Below are 24,340 nucleotides of genomic sequence, written 5' to 3'. Positions count from 1 at the left end.
GCCATTCTCCTGCCTCAGCCTCCCGAGTAGCTGGGACTACAGGCGCCCGCCACCTCGCCCAGCTAGTTTTTTGTATTTTTAGTGGAGACGGGGTTTCACCGTGTTAGCCAGGATGGTCTCGATCTCCTGACCTCGTGATCCGCCCGTCTCGGCCTCCCCAAGTGCTGGGATTACAGGCTTGAGCCACCGTGCCCGGCCTGTATTTTCTATATTGGTCTATATTACAATGCGCTTTAATTAGGAAGCATAATATATAAGTAGAAAGTGGTTTCATTAAGACTTTGCTCTATAATTTTCATTCATCTCCAGGGAAATGTTGCCCATGTATGTTTCCTGTGAATCGGTGCCATTTCAGTGATTATGTTGAACAGGTTTTTCAGAGGACACCTCATTTATTCATGCATTTACTCATTCAGTAGATACTATTGAGCACCTACTTTGTGCCAAGGATGATAATTTGATGCCACACACTCACCTGGCTGATGGAGTTCTCAAGTTCAGAACTGATAGCAAGTGGGAGCCAGCAGTCACAGGCCACTCCTGTTTCCTAGGCTTTGCTAGTTTGGGGACTTTTCCCAGACCCTCACAGTCGTATTCATTTTTCAATGGCTCTTTATCAAAATATCACTCATCCACTCAACTCGTGTTACTTAGGCCAGGGTTTCTACCATGCTCAAGTAGTGAAAAGACCAGGGTAGTCCCTGCCCTAAGAGGCTTAGTCCAGACCCTTTGGAATCCAGTTCTTGAGAGTGTGAATACAGGGGAGCTCCTTTTCTTATTAACCCCACTAGAACCTTAGGTTTTCTTCAAACTCTTTCATCTCTTCAATTCTCCCCTCCCTTTACTCCTCCAAGCAAGGCCTTATGAGGGTACAATTCTTGCAAATCATGGTGCTGAACTTCATTTGCTCAAGGGTGCCCAATAGTACATGGGATAACAACTTTCATTTATGGAGGATTTACTGTATGCCAGATATGGTGTGAAATACCTTACACTTACTGGCTCATTTAATCCTCACAAAAACCACGTGAGGTGGATACTACTATCATTCCCATCTTATATATGAGAAAATTAAGATTCAGAGTAACTGCTTTGAAATCTCTTAGGTAGATAAGTGGAAAAGCTGAGATCTAAACCCAATTTTGTCTGACTCTAGGGCTCAAGCTCTTAAACTTTGTAGTAGTCATAATTACTCCATGGCAAGATATGGGTCCCACTGAAGTGTTCATTCTCTTTTATAAACTGATATCCATGACACTATTTTTGTTACACTTTATTGAGAAGCACATGTCTCTTACTTTTAAATCTCTCCCAAAGCAAATGTGATTCATAGACCTAGGAAGAGGAAGTAGATACTGTTATTTAATCGATTTCAGAAAGATTTAAAAATAAAGAAAATAACGTATCTTTCCTTTGGATACTTGTTCCACGTTTTTAAAAAATATATATATTCATAAATGTACATTAAATTGACATTTCTATATTAAAGAATGTAAGGGTTCAGCATAACATGAAAGTCTGAGATATGTGTTGCCAAATTAAAATTATCATACTAGCCAGGTATGGTGGCTCACACCTATAATCCCAGCTCTTAGGGATGCAGAGATGAGAGGATAGCTTGAGCCCAGGAGTTTGAGACCTGTCTGGGCAATATAGCAAGACCTTATTCTCCACAAAATGGAAAAAAATGAAATGAAATAAAATAAAATTGCCATACCAACTCAGGGAAGGCACATGTTTTATTTATTTAACCTAATTAGGTTTTATAATTGCACAAAACAAACTTCTCATATTTCCTCAAGTAAGTTGGGGTTTATAAGAACGATACCCATAAGATAATGAACCGTGGATGACAGGAATCTTACAGGACTCCAAAGAAAATAGTCATCTCCCCTAAAGTGGATACGAGGCAGCTCTAGAAACTTCAGAAGCAGGGATTAGTGCATCATGCCTTGGGTGCTTCCCCACCAGTCACACTCAGCTACTCTGGGGGTCTGCTCCCTTCTCCTGCATCTCTGACTTGCTTATTCATTTTTTTTTTCCTGTATTTTTTGCCCTATTGCATTAGATGTGCTTATTTATAACCCCTAACTGTCTTTGACATGGCATCTCTATACATCTCTTAAACTCCTGCCCTACCTCCTAACAACTTCATTTTCTCAGGATATTCTAGCTAAAATTTCTATGAGAGATGATCAGATACGCCCAGCTTATAACCATTATCTCTGTCTAGGCAGAGTTCTGACCATATATCATAGAATACTGGCAAATATATAGATGTCTCAAGCCTGTAGGGAGGTGCCCACTCTGATCCCAGATGCTTTCAGTGCACAAGAGTAGTAATGGCAAGGAATGGGATTCTCATGATGAAAAACATGGAATTCTCAGTAATTCTTCAGCAATGCATTCTACTCTGACTCCATGAGATCTGGCATATGGCAACTTCTGCAACCTCAATTCTTATCACTACTCTCCCCATTCAGCATACTACAACTGTGATACAGTCTCACCATTCCTCACTGCAGCATGCTCCTGCCTGAGGGCCTTTGCACTTGCTGTTCTCTCTACCTGGAATGCTCTTCTCACAGCATTTGGCATGGCTCCCTTCTGTACTTCATTCAGTTCTCTGCTCAAATATTTCCTCCTCCTTGAGATCTTGTCGGAAACACTGTTTAAAGTAGTAATCACTGTCATTGTCTATCTCCTCACCCCATTTATTATTCTTTATAGCCTTGACCACTACTTGGTATAACTTTATATGTTTATTTAATTATTTGGAATCTTTTTTGTCTTCTCCCATTAGAACACATAATTAAGAGTAGAAACAACATTTGTCATGTTGTAGCTCAGACTCCATGCCCTGGAAAGCAGATAAGAAACAGTTGACAGGAATGCTGGCTCTCAAACCTCTCTGTGTCTAAGTAGGATTCTCTTTGCAAAGTTTACTACACCAAATTAAACATATTTTTAAAAATCTGGTTAAGGCAAATATAAGAGCAATGATAAAATAGCATGATTCTATGGTTGTGATCCAGCCCACTGACATATTCAATATTTGAAAGACAGGGAAGAATGTTGTGTTAATATCAGTCACTTTATTTCATTCTTGATCTGAGACTTAGAATTCACCTTAATCTGCCCGAAATAGACAGGAGTGCATGTGCTGAGGCCATACAATCTAAATGCCTTGTCTTTGAGTAGATACGACTACCTTGGAACATGGTTTGAAAGGCATTTTCTCAATAATGTATTTTTTTAAGGATGATTCATAATGAGATAGATCAGGCTATATTAATTTCCATATGCTAATATTAGCATGATACTTTGAGAAATATGATTTCAAGCCATATTTAACAAGTTAGATATATCATTAATTTATCAACCCATATATAATGTGTACTGTGTGTCAAGTTTTGTGTTACTGATGCAGATATAGTACTATGGGCTAGATCCAGGGCTTACATAAGTGAGTAACTCATGGCCCTATCACCAAGCAAGCATTCACTGTAGGGTGCAAATTGGAAATATGAACAAATAACTGAATATCTAGGCTTACGGGATCTATTAGAGAAATATCCCAGACACAGGGTTGGCACAGAGTAGAAAGTGGTCAGCTGTATCTTGGAGTCAGGGGAAATGGAGAAGATAAAGATTAAAAGCATTTCAGGAGATGATTAAGACAAAAAAGGTGGCAAGCATTCCAGATAGGTGGCTTTCTTCATTCCTGCTTATCTCCCTCATTTCAAGTTCTTGACTCTCTACCATAGCTTTCATCTCTCCCTGTGGTACTCGCCCAGCATTTGTTTCTCCAGTTCTGCATAGCTCTTAACTTTGCCTGTGGCTTTCATCTGGGATCTCATGTTGTCTAACTCCTGACTCCGTGGAATTATTTTCCCTACACCTGCCCACCACCCCAAAATTCTAGCCCAAAGCCAGCATTCCTTCCCATCCACACTTCTCCATACCTCATAACATGAAAATTGAGGCAAGAACAACATGGACAAAGAAACAAAAACACAAAAATGCTTGGCCTGTCAGGGAGCTGCATGTCATTTGCAGTGGGACAGCAGATAAGAAATAAGGACGATGGTAAATGAGGCTGGATAGTGGAAGTAGATCATGAAAGGCTTGGTATACCACTTAAAAAGAGTCTGGGCTCCATTCTAGAGGCTGTGATGAGCTGTGGTATGTTTTTGAGGAGGAGCTATAGCAGAAGCGTGGAGGTTGGATTGAAAGAACATGTCATTTTCTAGGAAAACTACAATGAGATAAACACCTCTTCTGGACACTGATCTTATAGTAACACCTCCAAATCTACTAGATTTCCCAAAGTATTGTCTCATCTTTGGCACATGTTGCTATTGTGGTTAAGTCATCTGGATATGAATTTCGTGCTCCTTTATTATTTAGCTGGGTCACCCCTATCCTGCAGTTATGTTATTATTATATTAAATACTACTAATTATAAGACATAACTGTTATTGAGTTGAGTTTCATCAAGTTAGTTTCAGCTCATTGTTGCAGCTTGTCTGTCCTTTCTAGCTGTAGGCCAGGTACAAATTCCATAACTGCATCTTCTGTTCTCTGTAGAATTGTTAATAGAATTGTTGAGCAGAGTGCAGTATAGTATAGAACTGCATTGTACGGCAGCATTAAGGATTTACTTCCAGGGAGAAATTGATCTATAATTCAATAGGCTTTGAGTAAGTTCTTCAGTCAACTACAAAGCCACTTGGCTCCACGGTCTACCTGGTGAGTCTTTGCCTTGTTGAAATGGAGTTGTTTGATATTTGTATTATTTCTATAGTCTACCAACTTATTATAGTATATCTAGACATTTGGTATCCAAATGAGAAATGGGTCTATCTTTTGATATTATCAAAATTTTCTATAGTGAGGTCTTTTCTAAGTGGGAAGTTATGGTGAGGTTTAAAAAAACTTCCTTTTGCTGTACTTATCTTTTTGCTGGTGACAACCTTGTATTCAGCCAGTCAACTTGAGATCTCTAATATCTTCAGGGTGAGTGGAATTGAAGACCAAAACATGAGATTCTTGACTTTAAAGATCCAAATATCAAGAGGCAGGGCGAAAACTTGAAATGCCTTGAAATCAGACAGAGTTTGTCCCCATCTTCCCCTTCCTTGCCCCAACCCCTAATGTGCACACAAGATAAAGGCACTCTGAGTTGGAAAGGGGATGGAGAAGTGGGAAACAAGAGAATGAGATGCTGGGGCAGGGGTGGGGGAGCAGGGGACGATTGCCTGCCTACAATTCTTAAAGTCAAAGTAAAGGATGGAAATCAACTGAACTCTTCTACCTTTAGAGATCCAAGAGTAGAGGCAGCCCTGGGAGAGAACTGCCCTACAGCTGGGCCTTATGAACCAGTGGCATGAGATGGGAATAGGTTGGATAGTAGATTAGGAATGACTACAAGGGGTCTCTTGGACAGCGCATCCTCAGGGGGACACATGGAGCCATCTGTGGCCTGAGAAGAGTGAGGGAGGGCAGCTCAATGTCCCAAGTAATGTGGGAATTTAGCTAAGGAAGAGAAAGAAGCTGAAAAAGGAAGCCATTTCACTCCTGCCAAGAAGAAACACCAGAGAAGAGAGCCACAGGGACCATCCGATAGAAGACAGTACAAAGACCAGACTAGAGACTCTTAGCAGATGTGGATGTAGACACAACTCTCCTTTGAATACCTTCCATTAATCCCACATTTCAAGGGAGTCCAGACCAGACTGGGTTAAGATTTAGAAGTAAATGCCTTCCTTTTTCAACACTTGCATTTACATAAGCTCAGAGTTTATAATCAACCCCAGGGAAAAGGGGGTAAATAGAGAAAGGACTCCTGAATGAAACAGAGTTTTAATTCCAAAATAACTTTGAAATCCAACATTTCATTGATTTCCTCAAATATAATTAAATTTTTGAAAATGAGGCCTACAGAAAAAATTCAAAACTTGTTTCACAAACTTAAGTATGTAAAATATATCCCGTCCCCGCTTTTATAATAAAGTGGGGAGAAACAATGAAAAGTGAAGAAGTTGTATGTTCTATGGCTTATGATCAAATGCATGTTGGTGGCTAATTATAAATTATAACCTTTCCCTCAACTAAATGCATATCCTTAGCCTAGGAATCAGTATTCACCTTATCAATGTTGTTTCCAGGGCCCATTTCTTCCCATTCAAAAAGAAAAATCAGGGCAGCATTGGCCTGTTTCCCCTCTTTAGGCACTTCTCTTTACCATGATTGCTTTCAGAGCCCTAACAGTTTCCACAGTCCAGGTATCTATACCCGTGGAAGATGGCCAGGAAAGCTTCCAAAAAAAATTCTTTTACAGCCACAAGGGCATTTTCTGTTGCCCCAGTGCTAGGTCTTAGTTCCACTTTGAATCATTTCTTCCGACATTTTCACCTTGAGACTATTTTCACTTAATGGAGGCAGATGAGCTCAAAAGGACAGCTCAGAAATTCTGTTCTGGTTGTCACTAATCACATTACATCACCTGTCCCAAGCAGTGACCATTCTTTCATCATTTCCCTAAGACAATGCCTGACCCAGGTAGATGCAAAGAAAATCTCTATTGAGTGAACGGAGCTCCCAGCATGCTTTCTGTGGTCCCTGAGCCTTTTTTATTTGTCTTTTAGTGCTTTTGGTAAGCCTCGGCTCACTTCTGTCCTCCCAGGGCACGCTGCATGCCTTCTCAAAGCTTCCAGGCCTTTCAAGTTTTATAGCTCAGCCCTTAGCATTCCTTTTCTAGGTTACTATTTTGGTGTTCCTCTTATGGAACGTTCCCCTTGTATCTTATTAAAACTACTTTCTAAAAACAAAAAACAGTTGTGTGCAGGGTAGGGAGACTGAACTTCCTTCTCATTCTGAGCGTAGCCATCACCTTAGCCAGGGAAGAAGTTCTTGTGGGCAGTGGATGTGGCTCTGGCCTCAGGCTGGAGAGGGGCTCCTTGTCCATCATTGATAATCAGTCACTGGAAACCTGCTCCGAGGACCCTTGAAGTGATTGACTGGCTTGCAAACAATATTTTCTAACCAGTTATTTAAAACTATACTAAGATCCTTTTCTGAACACTTAACAGCACCAGTGATCGTGTAGATGTTCTAACAGTAGGAAACACGGTCCCATTTGGGATGGTATTCAGACACAACTAGTGAAGAGTGGAGCTGAAGAATGGAAAAAACCAGGGGTGGTGGAGGTGGTTATTGTACACATCAGTAGTACCCAATTGCCGGACAGAGGTCCAAGCTAGTTCAGACAGAAGATTCTAACAGTGCATGGCGAAGTGAGTGAAATAAAAACAAAGGAGTCAGTTGTTTTTTAAAGCTAACCATTCAATATAGAATAATACCCTTTCATTTCTTCTTAAGAGAATTTAAAAAATATTTTGACATATAGACACATATATAATTTTACATAAATGAGAGCATATAAATGATTTTTCAAGTAAAATTTAGAGTATTTTGTTTCACTTTTTTGTGGTATTACTATGGCTTTTTCTTATATGAAACCCTGATAATAGCAGATAGTGGTGGGCATTTTTCTGCATGTTAGCTATGTCCACGTTTGGCAAAATAAAAGTTAGCAATCTTATGTCTATTCCCCAAATTCTTTTAGATTGCCTACTTGTTCTTGAAACCCAGACATCTGGAAGCCCCTGATTTTGAGGAATTCCCCATGAACCAAGTTTGGCAGCAGGGGGTCAAATTTTCCAAACAGTCTTGTGTTCTGAAACCTACCAGGATGAGCCAGACAAACATCAAAAAAGGGGATTTATACCTACACACAAGTCAGCAGTGGCCTGGAAATTCTCCCTGCTCTTGTCAGAAGTACCTGAGCTCAGGATATGTAAGACTGGGATGCACAGGACTTCCCTGCAGCCTTCCTTCATTCAGCACATGTGAATATCTGATATAACTTGGTGCAATACTCTTGATTGATTGGAATGACTCTTGACACAGTTTATACAAAAATAAGCCATGAATAGTATGTGGGTTTTTTAATTAAAATGAGTTTTGGTTACCAAAAAAAATTATTCATTTCTGGGCTTTATGTGTTTGAATTCTTATTTGAATGGTATGTTTTGTAATGTAAAACATTAATGAAAGGTTACACATGAATTAAAAGGTCAGGCATAAATAGTTTGATGCCAAGATTTTCTTACTTTCATACAAGGATCCCACCCCTTCACCAAATTGTTTTTATCAAGTTTAGTCATCCAATTTCTTTTCATGAAGTGAAATCCTTTATACTCTAGTCCTTTAACCCTCTCAATTGTATCATATTTACCCATAAATTTGTGCATTACATTTACTTGAAACTTGTCTGTTGTAGAATAGTGCTCTCCCTACTCTATGCGTTAGTTTCAACCAGTATTTGCCAATGTTCATTGTGCCAAGCACAATTTTTCAGAGTGTCTTGATATCTGCTATGAAAAATGTCTGCACCTGCCAAACGGGACCAAGGCTTCCATGCCTTGCCAGGTAAAGCCTCAAGGAGCTTTGAAGCTAGCCTGAGATAAAATGGGAATGAAGGGAAAATGTGTCTGGGTAGTACTCCTGCAATCCAACCCCACTTAGGCATCATTTCTCACTCCTTCATCCTGTCTTACCCTACTCCTTCTACTTTGGAAGATGGAATAAATGCACACACAGTGGGACAAAACTTCAAACAGTAAAAAAGAATACCTAGTCACAAGTACGTTTCCCCCTTTTGGGTGTCCTGAGTTCCTCCACGTTGGACTATAGCCAGTTTTCTATGCATTCTAACAGTCCATGCACATATCGGTATACAAACACAGACAAGCACACATACACACATACAAGTGTGTATAGCTTTTTCTTATAAAATGGTGACATACTATGCACATTGACCTTCATCTTGCTTTTTTGTTTAATAATATATATTAAAATCTACTCATATCAGTGTGTATTGCTTCATTTGTTTTAGGAGAATATTCTTTGTGTAGCTATTTTATAATTGACTCAGAGAATTCAAATCAATGAATATTTAATAGTTCCCAGTTCTTTTCTGCACACACACACAATAGTTGTACTGAATAGCACAATACATGCATTTTGCATTTTTGTATGCATTTATGAGTATATTCATAACAGATGTAAAATTGCAGGGTCAAATTGAATGTCCATTTTAAATTTTCATGCACATTGACAAATTATCCTTGAATAAGATAGCTCCCAAATACACTCCTAGTGATAATGTTTGAGAATGCCTATTTGCCACACTTTAGTAACTTTTTGATATTTGCTAACATGACAGGTAAAATGCGATATGTCAATGAAGTTTTAATTTGCATCTTTTCACATATTTAAAATTCCCTTTTTTCTCTCTCTCTCTTTTCTGTGAATGTGTTCATTTTTCAATTAGTTGTTGGTCTTTCCATATTGATGTGTTTGTGCTCTTTATAAAAAAATTACCTTTTTAGAGATCAGGCAGGAAACAAATGATATTTTCCCAGAAAAATTTAGTTTGTATGTATTCAAATGTATTTGGTTTTAGGGTTTGTGTCATGCTTTAGAAGCCCTGAAAGCCCTTCTAGATTAATTTTTAAATACCAAATTTTCTGCTAAAACTTTTATGGTTTTATTTTTTGTATTTAAATTCCTGATCCATTTGGAATTTATTTTGGCGTAATGATTGTCTTTCTCCCTTTATCGTAAAGGAAAAAGAACATTCCTCATTGTGGCATCACAGGGTCAAGGAAATAGAAATACAGAGTCAAGTGGGCAGCTATACCATCAGTAGGTAACCTTCTCTGACCAGTGGATTTATCTCCCTGGCTCTAAGCTTTCTGACAAATGAATGTGTTGATAGAATGATGCTGTGGGCTCCTCAATATCAAGGACTTGGATGAAGGAACCACCTTGGAAGGGCCTTCTCTTTCCTATTGGATCTTACTTGCAGAATGGTCTTGAGTCATATGGACCTAGGGGCATAACCTGGCTTTACTCTTGTCAGTTGTGATGAGTTGTTTTATCTCAGCCTCAGTTTCTGTATCTGTGAAAGTTAAGGACAACAGTTCCAACACATCATGGTTGTTATGAATTAAATGAGAAAAAGTGTATGATGTTTCCTGGCACTGTGCCCAGCATCTAAAAGCTGCCCAATACATGTGCATTTAATCCTTAATTTTCCTTTGTTTTTTTTTCCACTTAAGTTTTTCTCATACCAATAGACATCAACACCGGTTGGAAATCACAGTCCCAGCTTCCTGTTTTGGGCTTCTTCTCACAACTTAGCCCTTTCACCCACTCTTTTCTGGTATTTGGGACCCTGGCCTCTATACCCATCAGCACTCACTGTGGAATCATGAGGACTTTAATGTGAACCACTAAGCTTGAACCTGAAATTACACCTGGGTTTCCCCAACCTCAGACTTTCTCGTATCAATACTGCGATCATTGCACTGGTTCCCTGATCATTTCCTTGACTCCAGTCTTGCCCTTCTTTCCCAAATGCATGCAAGAGCCTGCTGCTAAATTGGTCTTCCAGAAACAAATCGGATCACATTGCTTTCCTGCTTAAAGGCTAAAACCCCAGTGGCTTTGCATAACAGACAATGCGCTCCATGATCTCCCTCCTGCTGGCATCTGGAGCCTTTGGTTTCTTGTGGATTTCCTGAACACACTATTAATTTCCTGTCTCTGTGACTTTATCCTTGCCATTCCTTCAATCCAGGATGCATCTTGCCTTATTCTTTGGTCTAGAAAATGCTTATTCCTCAAGAGCCTACTCCAGCTTCCTCCTCCTCTCTGTGTGTTTGCCCACCCTCCCCTTTGCCCACTGTCATTACCTTGCTTTTACCTCTCCCTCTAACCAAGAAAAGTGGCTACTCCCTCCTTTGAGTCGCCACTTTATACATATATCAATCACGACACCAGCTGACACCTCCATTACTCCTCACATGGTATGAAATTATTTACATACGTGTCTGGTCTTCCCTTGACTGTGAGCTCCTTGCCATTGAGGACTATAGCTCTATTTATTCCTATCGCATGGCCTAGTACATATTAAACATTAAAATTATCTGTTAAAAATATTAATCCATCAATATGCAGACATTGTCTAGATTTCCAGATAAGGAAGTAATTGTGTTAGGATTTCCAGACTCTGGAACATATCATTTTCAACTAACACTGAGATACCTCAAGAAAAAAGCTTTGATTTTTCTTTTCATTGTCAACATTTCACCTGTCATTTGGTATTTTATGACGTGAACTTACGATAAAACAATAATAAATCAAAATTGTGCTTAGATAGAAGGAAAACAAAGCCTTTAAAAAAAAAACAGGGCTAACTGTCAAAGGGGGGTTTTAAAATTTTTTGCATTTTTTTTTTTTTTTTTTTTTTTGCATTACACAGATATGAAAATAATAGCTTGAGGTCCTTTTGGCTAACATTGTGCATTTTATATTTTACTGTGAGATGTCATTTTTGTGAAGTTGATTTGTGGTTATCTGCTTGGGAGTAAAAAGTCAGAAACGTTGGTTATAATTCTAGGAACTATAATTATTGGTCTAATTTAATTTTTGGAATCTGGAAAATATTTAAGAGTAAGAGGCCAGGTGTGATGGCTCGCACCTGTAATCCTAGCACTTTGGAGAGCTGAGGCGGGCGGATCACTTGAGGTCAGGAGTTTGAAACCAGCCTGGCCAACATGGCAAAACCCTGTCTCTACTAAAAATACAAAAAGTTTAGCCAGATGTGGTGGTGGGTGGCTGTAATCCCAGCTACTTGGGAGGCTGAGGCAGGAAAATTGTTTGAACCCAGGAGGCGGAGGTTGCAGTTTGCTGGGATTGTACTACTGCACTCCAGCTTGGACAACAGAGTGAGACTCTGTCAAAAAGAAAAAAAAAAAGTAATACTTTTAACCATAGTGCTAATATCATGGCTGTTACTGAATTAGTTTCATAATATATGGGAATAACAACAAATACTTTTTCAAGCTAATCCATAGGCCATAACTCTAAACAGCACCTTGAAGAGAATTTCGAGTTTAATTTTGGCAGTCCATGAATTATACATGTTCAGAAAGGCACGGATTAAAGACATTTGGATGCTGATTTTATATTGATGAAAATTAGACTGATTTATTTGTACATATGTGTTCATGGTAAATTTCCAGTGACAAACCTGGAGATGCCTTTTGCAGATTCTAAGGGAGTGTTCTTTCTTTTGAACAAGTGCTTTATCTTGAGAAAAAAAAAAAAAAAAATACAAGGAGCAGGAAGGAAGGATGGACACCCACTTGGGCAGCCCAGTTAACTGAACCAGTTGTGGAGTTTGGTGAGTTGATATATCACAGCTCAATCATGTCCAGATTCATAAACAAGTTTCACATGAGAAATCCAAGACTACAATCTCAAAACTAGATTTTTTGTGATAAATGCAGATTAAATTAGCGTTATATGTTTATAGCTAATTGAAGTGCAAGGACTAGACATAAGACCTACTGAAAATGCTATTGTAGTGTGCAGAACTGGTTGGCAAGTAAAAATCAGAGTTTTATAAGTGACTGCGATTGTTGTCACTTTATCATCCCAACTTTTTGCCTTTGCTGCCAATTGTACTAAGTTGACATAATTCACATGGCATTTAGATGCACAGACATTATTCAAATCATCTGTTTCTACCTGAAAGACCAATAACTCCTCCTCTGGAAACAAAGTTGCATTATATACAAGTGAGATAAGTTGGAAATAAATCATCACCTGAGAACACCGAAGTTGGGGCGGGTTGGAGTGAGGAAGTTGCTATTTTGAGGAGTAGAGGGCTGGTGGCTTTAGCACTATTTGCCAAGAGAGACTGGAGCATTTCTCATAAGAATCAGAGAGCTGAATAATAATGGTTTGACTTGTTTCATGTTTTTTCCCCCCATTTTCTTTTTTCCTTTATGTATCTTCCTCCTCATTCCTCCTTTTTTCTTATTCTCTCATCCTTCCCTTTTCATTTTCCTCCTTCTTCCTCCTCCTTCTCCTGGAGCCAGAGTTCTCTTTGCCTAGAGATGCCAAGTGGTCACTGCCTTCTCTACCGATGAGGACCCTTTGTAGAGCCATAGTACATCCATTCAGAGTGTGACGGTACATTCACTGTGTGTGGTTGATAGTACCTTTCACTCTATTCTGGAAACTTAAAGGAAATCACAGTGAATGTAAAGATCACAGTCTCAGAGTTAGACAAATCTGGGTTCACATCTCTCTCTCCACTTAGTGTTTGCCACTAGTAACCTTAGGTAAGTTGTTCCTCAGCCTCATGTGTGAAAGGGAACAATGATCCATCCCTACCTGAAAGAATGATTGTGATAATTAAATACAATGATAGATTTCAATATCTAACATAGCAATAAAGCATGTTTGATTAATACTGTTTTCTTTCTTTATGCCGTATCACATTCAAGTATTATCTATTTCTCTGTTCCAGACACTGCAGTATGAACTAATAGCAGATCCTATTGTGAGGAAGTTTATTGTATGGTAGGGACTGTGATGTATATACAAGTAACAATGTTGCTTATGTACACAAGTAACAATGTTGCAAGCCACTGGGTGATCTATGCTGCTGGCCTCCAGAGATGAGGGGAACTCTGTGCCTCTCATGGCACTGCTTGCTTCAAGGAAAGATTCACAAATCTGGTTGATCAAGTTCCAAGGCCACATCAGTCAGTTGGCTGTGTGCTCAAAGGTTTCGCATATGGAGACAGAACTCTCTTTTCTTCCTTTTAAGTTGAAAACAATGGCCCACTTTCCCTTGGGGAATCAGTCATCTTATACTTTCTTTTTTTTTTTTCTTTTTTTCTTTAGACAGAGTTTTGCTCTTGTTACCCAGGCTGGAGTGCAATGGCACAATTTTAGCTCACCGCAACCTCCGCCTCCTGGGTTCAAGCAATTCTCCTTCTCCTGCCTCAGCCTCCCGAGTAGCTGGGATTACGGGCATGTGCCAGCACACCCAGCAAATTTTTGTATTGTTTAGTAGAGATGGGGTTTCTCCATGTTGGTCATGCTGGTCTCGAACTCCCAACCTCAGGTGATCCACCCGCTTTGGCCTCCCAAAGTGCTGGGATTACAGGCATGAGCCACTGCACCTGGCCTAGCATTTGCACTTCTTTCATTTCACTAAACATCCCAGAGTGTGGTAAATTTCAAGTGTAAGTTTAAGGGAGACAAAACAGACCCACTGGGTCTGTATCCCTGACCATGTCCCAGCTTCCAGTTCCCATGATTCTGCTTTTAGCAGCACCAGCAAACCCCGGCTAGCAGCGGAGAGAGCTTCTCCTGCTTCCTCATCTCAGTGAGTCATTGTCCTGTGCCTGTATCTCCCTTGGCACTTCATGGGGCTGTGGCCAGGTGGGCAGTGTGTCATAGACAAGCTTGGGGTGCTCCTGGTCACCTTACCCCAATACGGCCTCAACCCCACCAAAATTCCAACAACACTGCTAACACATATCTTTAAAAACATATGGTCAAACTACAGAGAAATTCCCAGGAAAGGCAGTTCAGCTTAAGTAAAAGGAAAAACCCAATGGAAAATGACTTCTAGACAAGCTGAAAAAATAAAGTAAAACCCCCAAAGTCCTTAGCAGTGATTCAGTTTTCCTTCTGAAAGGGAGAAAAATTCTACTAAATGCCAAATTCCCGCTACACCTCTCTTCGAATGGGAGGGGCATGGAGACCATCACAGTGCACCATCCTCAGCCAGAAGCACCTTTCTTGAGCATGCCAGGTGCAAGGTCCTGGCAGATGTAGCTGAGGGGCGCCGTGACAGATGGAACTGGTTCCATCTCGACCTACACTTTCCTTTGGACCATGTAAGCAAGTTTGGGGGCCATCATCCATCCTTCCTAACCCATCTTGGATAGTGCTGCCACTGATGTCTGTTGACCACGTCCTTCCCTTTCCAGATGGTCTGTCTTTCCTGCTGCCTTGGACAAGCTGATCTGAAATAAACAGCCAATGTAGGGACTTTGCAGGCAAAGTCTTCAATGGGCCTGTGATCCTCTCAACAGATTGGGCAAGTCAGTGTGAGGAGAGGAAATGGGTTTTATAATTTGAGTGCCTGCCCAGACTTTTATTGCTATGTCTTTATTGGCCACCTTTGTTGCCAAGGTAGAGTTATATTCTCCCAAAATATAATGGTAGGCTATTCCACTGTTGTTGTTGTTTCTTCCTGAAAGTATTAGATTCTTCCAAGACCTCCCACCTCTACCACCTCCAAAATTAAGGTGAGTAATTAGAGAAATATTGGTTTGATCAAATGATTATCAAACAAAAGAGACACTCCTCCCCTTATGCAATACATTGGTCTAGAAAATGGAGCATATTTTTACATTTAAGTATTTTTATGGCAAATTTAATTATTTGAAATACACTTTGAAAACTCAATGACAGCAAAAAATACAAAACTTCTTTTATGATGTAAAGTCACCATTTATTGATATAGATGTCTAGATATAGATATTAGATTCTCTTAGAGTACCATACGTACATTCATGGATAACTCGTAGCATCAAAAGCTGGTAGTAAGTCATTGAACCTCAAATGAGAGAAACATACAAAATAAAACCCAGATCTAGATGATGAGTTAAGTTCTTTTGAGGCACATAAGCCCATCAGACTGCCTTCCAAGTTTTCCAAGAAAAAGCAATACCAGTAAACTCAGTTCTTACCACCTTAACCACACTGCCAATGCCCTGAATTCCCCTTAATTTGCACTGCCATTGAGGCCCAACACACGTCATTCAACACTTGCTCACATGCTGTCACTCCCCCCTCTTGCTACTGTTGTTCTCAGAGTCCAACTGGCCTCCGAGCTGTGTTAGGATGAGATCATGGCTTATTGTCCCTGTGATCTGTGTCATGGTGCTACAGAGTGCTGCATCCAGGCATCCAGGCTGTGTCCACTAACATTTAATTGTTATTCTGCTACATAGAAATATAATCCAGTGGTTCTCAAATACTTTGCACACAATCATAGAAAAAAAAATAGAAAGAAATGCATTTTGTATGGTGACTTAATGCATACATACATATACATATTGTACCATAAACCAGAGTTTCACAAAACAATAATTATCCTTAGATATGGGATAGACCTTTAGCTCTGATATTTTCTATTCTATTTCATTTCATTCTGTGACCTTTTATTCTATTTTAATATACTGGGTGTGACTTTTAAAATAGATTTCATGACAAACTAATGGGTCATAACTATCAATTTAAAAAACAGTACCAGGATATGTCTGGAAAGGTTTATCCCCTGCCCTCACCAGAGCCACTCCCCGGCAGCTTCTCCTACCTCTCCCACCACCTCCATGCTCCCAGGTGAACTTGTGCTACCTTCAGCTTCATTGTGGATGCCACTTGGAATGCCTGATGGCTTCAGTAATACTCCACCCCAACAAATAGATGAATGGCAAAGGAAGTGTGAGTGTGGGGAAGCCACACTTCCTTTCACTTCTGCATTTCTTTTTGCCTCTATGCCACCTCAACCACAGGGGTTACTAGAGGTAGACTACACTTCAGGATTGGGGAGACCTAAAGGAATTTAGACGTTCAGTTAGAAAAGTTTATCAATGCAAGCTTCACTGACTATCATCTTAATCCAAGGGAGTGCACCAAAGAAAGTGAAGCTCTTCATGTGGGGTCTCCTTATGGACAAACCTCAGTGCCTAGCCATGGCCTCCATGACACATCATACAGTTCCCAATACCAACTTAGTTAGCCTGGCTGGTAGACGCTGAGAGCTTTTAGAAATACCCATGCACAGAGCTGCAAACCCAGAGATTCACATTGAACTGGTTGGAAATGGGGCTTGGGCATTGGAATTTTTGAAAGCTCCCTATGTGTTTCTAATGAATGACCAGGGCTGAGGAACATTGGGATTGACTGACCTGACTAGGGATCTTCAAGAGGGAAGTCCACTGGGGGGCTTTTCAAGATGTTCTCACCCCCTTGAGGCACACAAGAATTCTTCCTGAGCACATAGAGATGAGCTATGGAATTAGACACACAGATACTTCTCCCCAAAACAAATAATCACTAGAGTCAATGAAGTTTACATACATGTTAAGGAAGAAAAACTGCCATAGGACACATAATTTGCACAGACCCTTTCATTATTATAAAAAATCGTATTAGCCTCCTTACCCTCACCTCCTTATTCAGTCTCTACTTCCCAGGCTGGAAACTTAGATGTTCCCGCATAAAATGGATTTTAATCATACAGCTCTCTAGTTGCTTCAGCTTTGAAGTATTTTCTTCTCTGTATCTTATGTTAGTGTTTCTCTAATTTTAATATACACAGGAATCACCTCAGTTCTTGCTGAAATACAGTTTCTGATTCAGTAGGTCTGAGGAGGGGCTCTGGATTCTGTATTCCTAATCAGCTCCCAGGTGATGCTGGTGCTGCTGGTCTACTCTTTGAGTTTAGGCCTTAAAACAGATTGGCTTCTGGCCACAGATCCCCTACCTGACTGCTCTAAGCAGGTAAAAAGCTATGTGGGAGTTTGTAATGGTTCCATGAAGTATACTCACAGACCTGAGGTCGAGGGAGGGGGAGGGATTTCTCCTCTGGCTATAGAGAAGCTTCTTTCAGCAAATTGGCCTTCCGAGTCAGGGCCTTTTCAGCCTCCCCAGCTTGTGGGAGGGTATGGGGCTTATTGGAAAGGCCCCAGTTCTCATTGTAGCTGAGACCTTCCCTCTTTGTCTCCCCTTGGCTGGTTGACTTTGATCTTGGTTCTGATAACATCAAAAGCATCATGGTTTAGGTACCAGCATCTTTAGGATTGGAGAGTTTAATAAACCCCGGGGAACAATCACCAGTGACTACACAAAGAGCCTACTTCTTTATAGTAGCACCATAACAGCTAATTTATATAAATATATAAATGAAGAAATACCAAGAAGTTAAAGAAAACAAAGAACTTCTAAGCAGAAAAATATGTATTGCTGCTTCTTACTAGAAGGTGAAGATCCAGTTCGACACATTTGGCTCCCTCTGGATTTCTTTTAGCAGTTAAGATCCTGGCTAATTGATTATATTATTACTTTCCTATTCAGTAATTTGCTAAAACCACAACATCTTGATTACATATCTTCTTTTTTGATACCCAGGCAGTCTCCTATCTGATCAGGATCTCTTAGCAGCAAACCCCCTCCCCTCCTTTCAGTTCTTTCAATGGAGCCTGCCTTGGCCACAGATACCCCACCCCACAAAGCCTTTTATCAGGGAGCTCAATATCACTATCATTTGAGCTCAGCTCTTTCTGGCTAACTTCCTAAAGGATCTATTAGGATTATAAAGGACAGGATCATCTCCCTCAACAAAATAAAACATGGTCCTCTAAGGTCCTCTCTAAGGAAAAGGGGAAATTTGCCTTGCGACAAAGAACTGCTGAACTTCTTAGTGCTGATTTTTTAATGCTCTCTTCTCTCCTCGTCTACCGAGAGCCATTTTCCTGTTCTGAAAGCTGCTACTGACTGCCTACTCCACACCACAGGTCTTATGGGTACCTCCCTCTTAATATTCTTGCCATGTGCGTAACCACAGGTGAACCTACAAACTGTTCAGCGCACAGCTGAGAGAGGGTGGGAATATTTAAACAAGGCTTTACTAAAAACTAGAGCAGTGAATCTCAAACTCATATGTCTAAAAATCCATGGGAGGATATTAACCGCTTTAATATCAGATAATAAGTTCCTAAACCCAAAGATTCTGTTTCAGTGGGCCTGGGAGGGTTCTGAGTGATTCTGAGCAACATGGTCTAAGGATTACATTTTGAGAAACACTAGCGAAGAGATTTTTTAAAATGAGATAAAAATAAAAAGAAATAAACTGAGAGAATAGCATACAACTAAATGGGACCAGTTTGTAAGTTTGTGTTCTGAAGCTCTAAGATCCTATTATGTCCTATCTCCAGGAAAATGGAACATCAACCTCTTGGGCATCCATGCATATGCATGGTACCCCAGAAGGTATTGCCTCTTCCTCCCAGAGTTCACATTCTAAATAGCCAAAATAAAATCAAATGATCCTAAGCATTCTCCTCCCAAATAACAATGAGTTGCTTAAAACATTTTCTGGAATGAGAACTATTCATATAAACAGAAATAGTATGATTTGTTTTATTTACTTGTATTTTAATTGCATGCTGTGTTCAGTAGGCAGTGGATCAGATTCAAGAGGCTTTGTAATTTCCCTTTTCCTAGTGACAAAGGTGAAAAACTGATCTCTACATTAATAATGTTTGTTCTGGGGTGAAAGAAATGGATTGACATTTTAGAAATAAATATGTCACTTTGAAGTTGCATTTTAATTTACTTTTTTTATTATGGTCCTAGATTCTGTAAGTTTAGCATATAATTAAAATAAGGATATACTCTATTTTTGTTCAAGTGTAATCTTAATACAAGGAAAACTCAAATAGCCTGAATTTTAGATAATGAAACTTAAATTTAAAGCAGATTGATGGATTTATGACTGGTACCTATCTCCAAGGTTAACATTGTATTATTGTCTACAAAGCAAAAGTGTTTTAGTTTGAGAGTGTTCCACTTGAGAACCTTGGATTCAAGGCAATGAGAATGAGAAAGGTGTTTGTATGACTACATTTGGCTGGGACAAATTCTACTGGATGCAGGGCTGATAAGTTAGCCCATGTGCTATAGCAGAGCATTAACCTTTTAGTTGTTGAGTAGTGAGGACAGATAGAGGGACAGGATAGCAGCTGGGACTTTGGTGGCTAGGGACAGCTTGAGGCAGAAACTCTTTCAGAAGCAATTTAGAACTGATTCAGAAATACAGTGTTTGGATATTTTCCACCAACTCCAATTTGCACTAGAAACAGAGAAGAATGATCAGTTCCAGCCTCTATATGAAAGAAGAGAAGGAAAAGGTAACAAAAAGAGAAAGCAAAGTAAATCAACGCGGATGTCTTATGCTGTGCTACTGAACAGTATCTCACTATAGAATACTGAATTGAAATAAATACAATTTTGCTCAGCTTAATTTTTGGAGCCATCTCATTGTTCTAAAGAAACAAATGGGAGGAGTACAAGCTTAAATTAGATGAGTATTTAGCATGTACCTGAAATCACAGCAATATGTATTAATGGCTATCATGGTCTGATGTGCCATTTTCCATGTTCATACAGTTAATTATATCTTTTGGAGGTACTCCAAAAGATATAATTAACTATATGAACACGGAAAAATCTTCTATCAGATATCTAAAGGGAAATGAAGAAGAGCAAAAAAACTCTTCTTGTAGACACCTAAAGGGAAATAAAGCAAATTAACTATGGCTTAAGCCCTGTTACTTTTGAACTGGTAGGAGAAAAACTCAAAGGAAATAATGTAATTTGTATGTATGAAGTATTGCTGTATATGTGGTAGGAGAACAACTCGGAGGAAATAACATAATTTGTATGTATGAAGTACTGATGAATATGTGGTCTATGACAAGTATGGTAATATGAAAGTCCACAAAGAAATAAATTAGCAGAAGAATCATGTCTCTGAACAAATAAGGAACAGCTACACTTCACTAAAGAGAGTGGCGCCTGGTGGGGAGAGGCATAGAATTTGTGATTGGCCAAGATTTCAGTGCAGATCATGGCATTGTCTCTTAAATGCTTAATAATCAGGAGTAAACTTATTATGTACCAGTTTTTCTTTCCTAAAAAACAAGTATCATAAGCTTCAGGTTGGTGTGAGGATTAAATTCAATAATATGCATAAATTGTCTTATTCATAATAAGTAATCAACCAAAGCTAGCTACAACAATCATCAAAAATTAAGTAGTCAAATATGGAAGAGTCTAGGAGAAATCCAGAAGTTGATTAATTTTATGGAAATGTTTTTTTTTTTTTCAGTTATAGCCTTTGTATTTATTTATCAGATGAGTTTTCAGCAGATGTCTTTCACACATCTTGCTCACTCAGTTCTGTTCTTGTCAGCATGCCATTGTCAAAAAACTTGTGAGTAGACTGATATTAGAGCAATAGAATGAACCCACCTCTCTTACTGAGATAGTCAAAGACATAGAGAGGGAACCTAAATGATATTATTTTCTTTTCAGAGTGTATTTGCTTATAAGTTATTTCTGGTCTGTGGTGTAAATATGTAAAGAAAAAGCCCTGAAATATAAAATATATATTTATTAATTTATTACCCTTAAGGTTAAAAAAGGTAACACAAATTTTAATTCGTTTTAAAGACAAAAAGAAAAAGGAAAAAATGTTTAGCCTCAAGTACCAGATAAAGACTCTGATCCAGTATTTGTGTTGAGACAAAGGAAACTATAGAGAAAAGAAAACTAGAGCAGCGAACACTGAAATAATCCCAGGAGAAATGAGATCACTGGTCACATCCAACTCAGCTGCAAATGCAGTTTCCAACCCCGAGAATCAGCCCTAACAGGTGAGTTGAGGGCTTTATTGCTTGCCGTGTGAGGAAAAAGTTACCTTTCTGAGCTTGCGTCCTCTGAAGACCCCTGAAGACTCTGAGAAGACACCTCTGTCTTTCTCTCATGGTTTTGCCATCAGTGAGAACCTAAATCATTGGAAGGAGCTAGAGAATCAGTAAGTTTGGACTTCTTTAGTTCCATATTATAAAAAACTCATCCACCAGTTAGCACATTTTATATGGAAATGTGCCCATTATAGTATGCTATTGCCCCTGAGAAAATAAATCAAAATAGTACTTAAAGAATCTGGAGAAGCCCAGTCATCAGGTTGTTTGATAGACTCACATTTCAACTAATGGGGACAGCTTGTTCGTCATTTCTGAGGGATATCTTCCTTCCAAACATCACTTCCAAGCTCTTCAAAGTTGTCCCCTTTAAATTTTCTTAAAATCCACCCATCTTTGTGTACTTCAAACTAATTTGGTACTTTTGTGAGTTTCCTGTGGAAAATTCTATAAATTCACACTGACAGGGCAAAATAAATGAAACCAGAAACAGGGAAATACATATGAATCATCTAACAAGGGTCGGGCATTGTTATACACATTAGGGAGACAGGGAGAACAGGGCACACAGGGCCCCTTTCTGCTATATGCAAGCAAACAAAAACACACAATAAAATAATGTAGGCTAGGATAGGAGATACGAAGGGAAAAAAACACCAAACAAAACAAGGGGTTTAGACAGAAAGTCACAAGAGAGTGACTTTTAGATAGGATGGTTAGTTTGGCTTTTTGGAGGCTGTGACATTTAAGCTGAGGCCTAAAAAGGAGGGGATAGCAAAGAATAAGTGGGAGAGCATCCGGACAATGAGAATAGCAAAGGCCCTGAGTTGGGAAAGAACTTGGCTTGGCTGCAGAAGAAGCAGACCAGCAAGGGTCTGTTGCAGCATTAAGGCAGTAGACACTAGTGATCAGATCAGGGTGGTGGCAGCAAAGGTTCAGGGCAGTGGGTTGAGATATGTTAGGGGTGGGACTGACATTTCTTGTCAGTGGATTGGGCATGAGAAATTGAGAAACAGGACTCCTCCCAGGTTGCTAGCCTGAGACGTGGGGATGGTGGTGCCATTTACTGAGTAAAGGAACAGGTTTTGGAGGAAAAAACTTGTGTTCCATTTTAGACATGTAAGGTTTGAGATAACTGCATGACATCCAAGTGGAGTTATAAGAGAGACAGTTCTGTACCTGTGTCTGAAGTTCGGAGAGGGGAGTGCTCCGATCTGAAGAAATAACTGGGAATTGTCAGCCTAAATCCCATATTGTTATTGAATCCATGGGAATGGATGTGATTTCCCAGGAAGCATGTATCTAGAATTGAGGCCTGGTTTGAGTGAATGTAAAGAAGCCTCTATACATGGTACCCATCCTTGATGGTTCTCTCCATTCTCGAAAGCTCAGCTGAATAATTAGTATTTAGGAAGAATCCTTTGGACCCTCTAAAATTCTTCTCTGTACTAAACCAGGCCACTGACTGTATTTTGATGCTGTACCTGAACACAGAATGGCTTTTATTAGATCATGCGATCAGCCTCTATTGAAGAACTTTATAAGAAATCATGCAAGAAGCATCCTGGTGTTTAGCAGCAGGAGCTTCTGTTTCCCTGACTTCACAGAGGAAACTGAGACACAGGGAAGTTAAGGAACACACCCTTAGTTATGCAGCTTCTGAATTTTCAATCACTTTATTATATTACATCAACTAACAGAAATGATAATCAGTCTAGAGGCACCATTTAATTTGTCCTTCTGAGGTTATTTAGGGGCAAGTGGAAGAAAAAAAGTAGAGAAATCTGGAGACAGGGCATTCACATGATGTTCCCACCACTGATGGACTGCAACAGAAACTGCCCTTCCTGTCTCCAGCCCAGCCCTATGTTGGAAAGCCAACCCGTAAAACAGTTCAGTACAACTCCCAGAGGAGGCATTAGCAAAGTTCCCTGGGTAAATACCTGTCTGCTTCACATATACTTTCTAATGAGAGGATGATAATCAATAGCAATGAGGCAATAGTTGGTCACCTTCTACCTTACCACTTCTACTTTTCTATTTTTCTTTTCTTCCACCTTACCACTTCTACCAATTCTCCAGCTTCTTGTCTTCTTGCCTTTCTCCTTCTTCTTGTTCTTTGAGACAGGGTCTCACTCTGTCACCCAGGCTGGAGTGCAGTGGCACCATCACGCCTCACTACACCTTGACCTCCTGGGCTCAGGTGATCCTCCCACCTCAGCCTCCTGAGCAGCTGTGACCACAGGCAAGTGCCAGCAAACTTTTTTTATTTTTTTGTAGAGATGGGATTTCACCATGTTGCCCAGGCTGGTTGTGAACTCCTGGGCTCCAGCAATCCACCTGCGTCAGCCTCACGAAGTGTTAGGATTACAGGCATGAGCCCCTGTGCCCAGCTGTTTTTCTTATTTAATTTTCATTTTCTACTGGGTTCTTTTCTCCCCTCTGTAATTCCTTGTTCTTATTTCTTATGTATGTTTAGCCTGTTGGTGTTGTCTAGTCTGGATTTTCTTCTTAGCCTAGGACAGATCTTTTCAAATTCTGTTCATCTTTTTCCCAACTAGTTTCAAAATGCAGAGCTGAGTGTTCTGTTTTACATACACCAACATTTGTATGCATGACTTGTTATTTTTATGTTATTGTTACCTGTGTCTTTTATCATTGTATTCTGACAACCCTTAATGACAAGTGATCATGTCAGGATAACTTTGGTTCAGTTCTGAGCACATGAGTGCAGATGTTTTTAAAATGTCAGATAAATGAGATAAAAAGCTGAGTTGATCAGATTAGTTAAGAGGAAAAGGGCAGGCACAGTGGTTTACGCCTATAATCTCAGCACTTTG

The 24,340-nt window shown here is 39.6% G+C and overlaps 1 protein-coding gene across 4 annotated transcripts in view; it reads left to right on the top strand.

Moving 5' to 3' along the window:
* The window catches only part of KCNAB1 (potassium voltage-gated channel subfamily A regulatory beta subunit 1), a 430,095-nt gene that overhangs the window by 213,517 nt on the left and 192,238 nt on the right, over nt 1-24,340 (top strand). The window lies entirely within an intron of this gene.

The sequence above is a fragment of the Rhinopithecus bieti genome, unplaced genomic scaffold, assembly GCF_001698545.2.
Source record: "Rhinopithecus bieti isolate Rb0 unplaced genomic scaffold, ASM169854v2 scaffold_2454, whole genome shotgun sequence".
Taxonomy (NCBI): domain Eukaryota; kingdom Metazoa; phylum Chordata; class Mammalia; order Primates; family Cercopithecidae; genus Rhinopithecus; species Rhinopithecus bieti.
The sequence above is the reverse complement of the archived record's forward strand: the minus strand, read 5'-3'. Positions and strand labels throughout refer to the sequence as shown.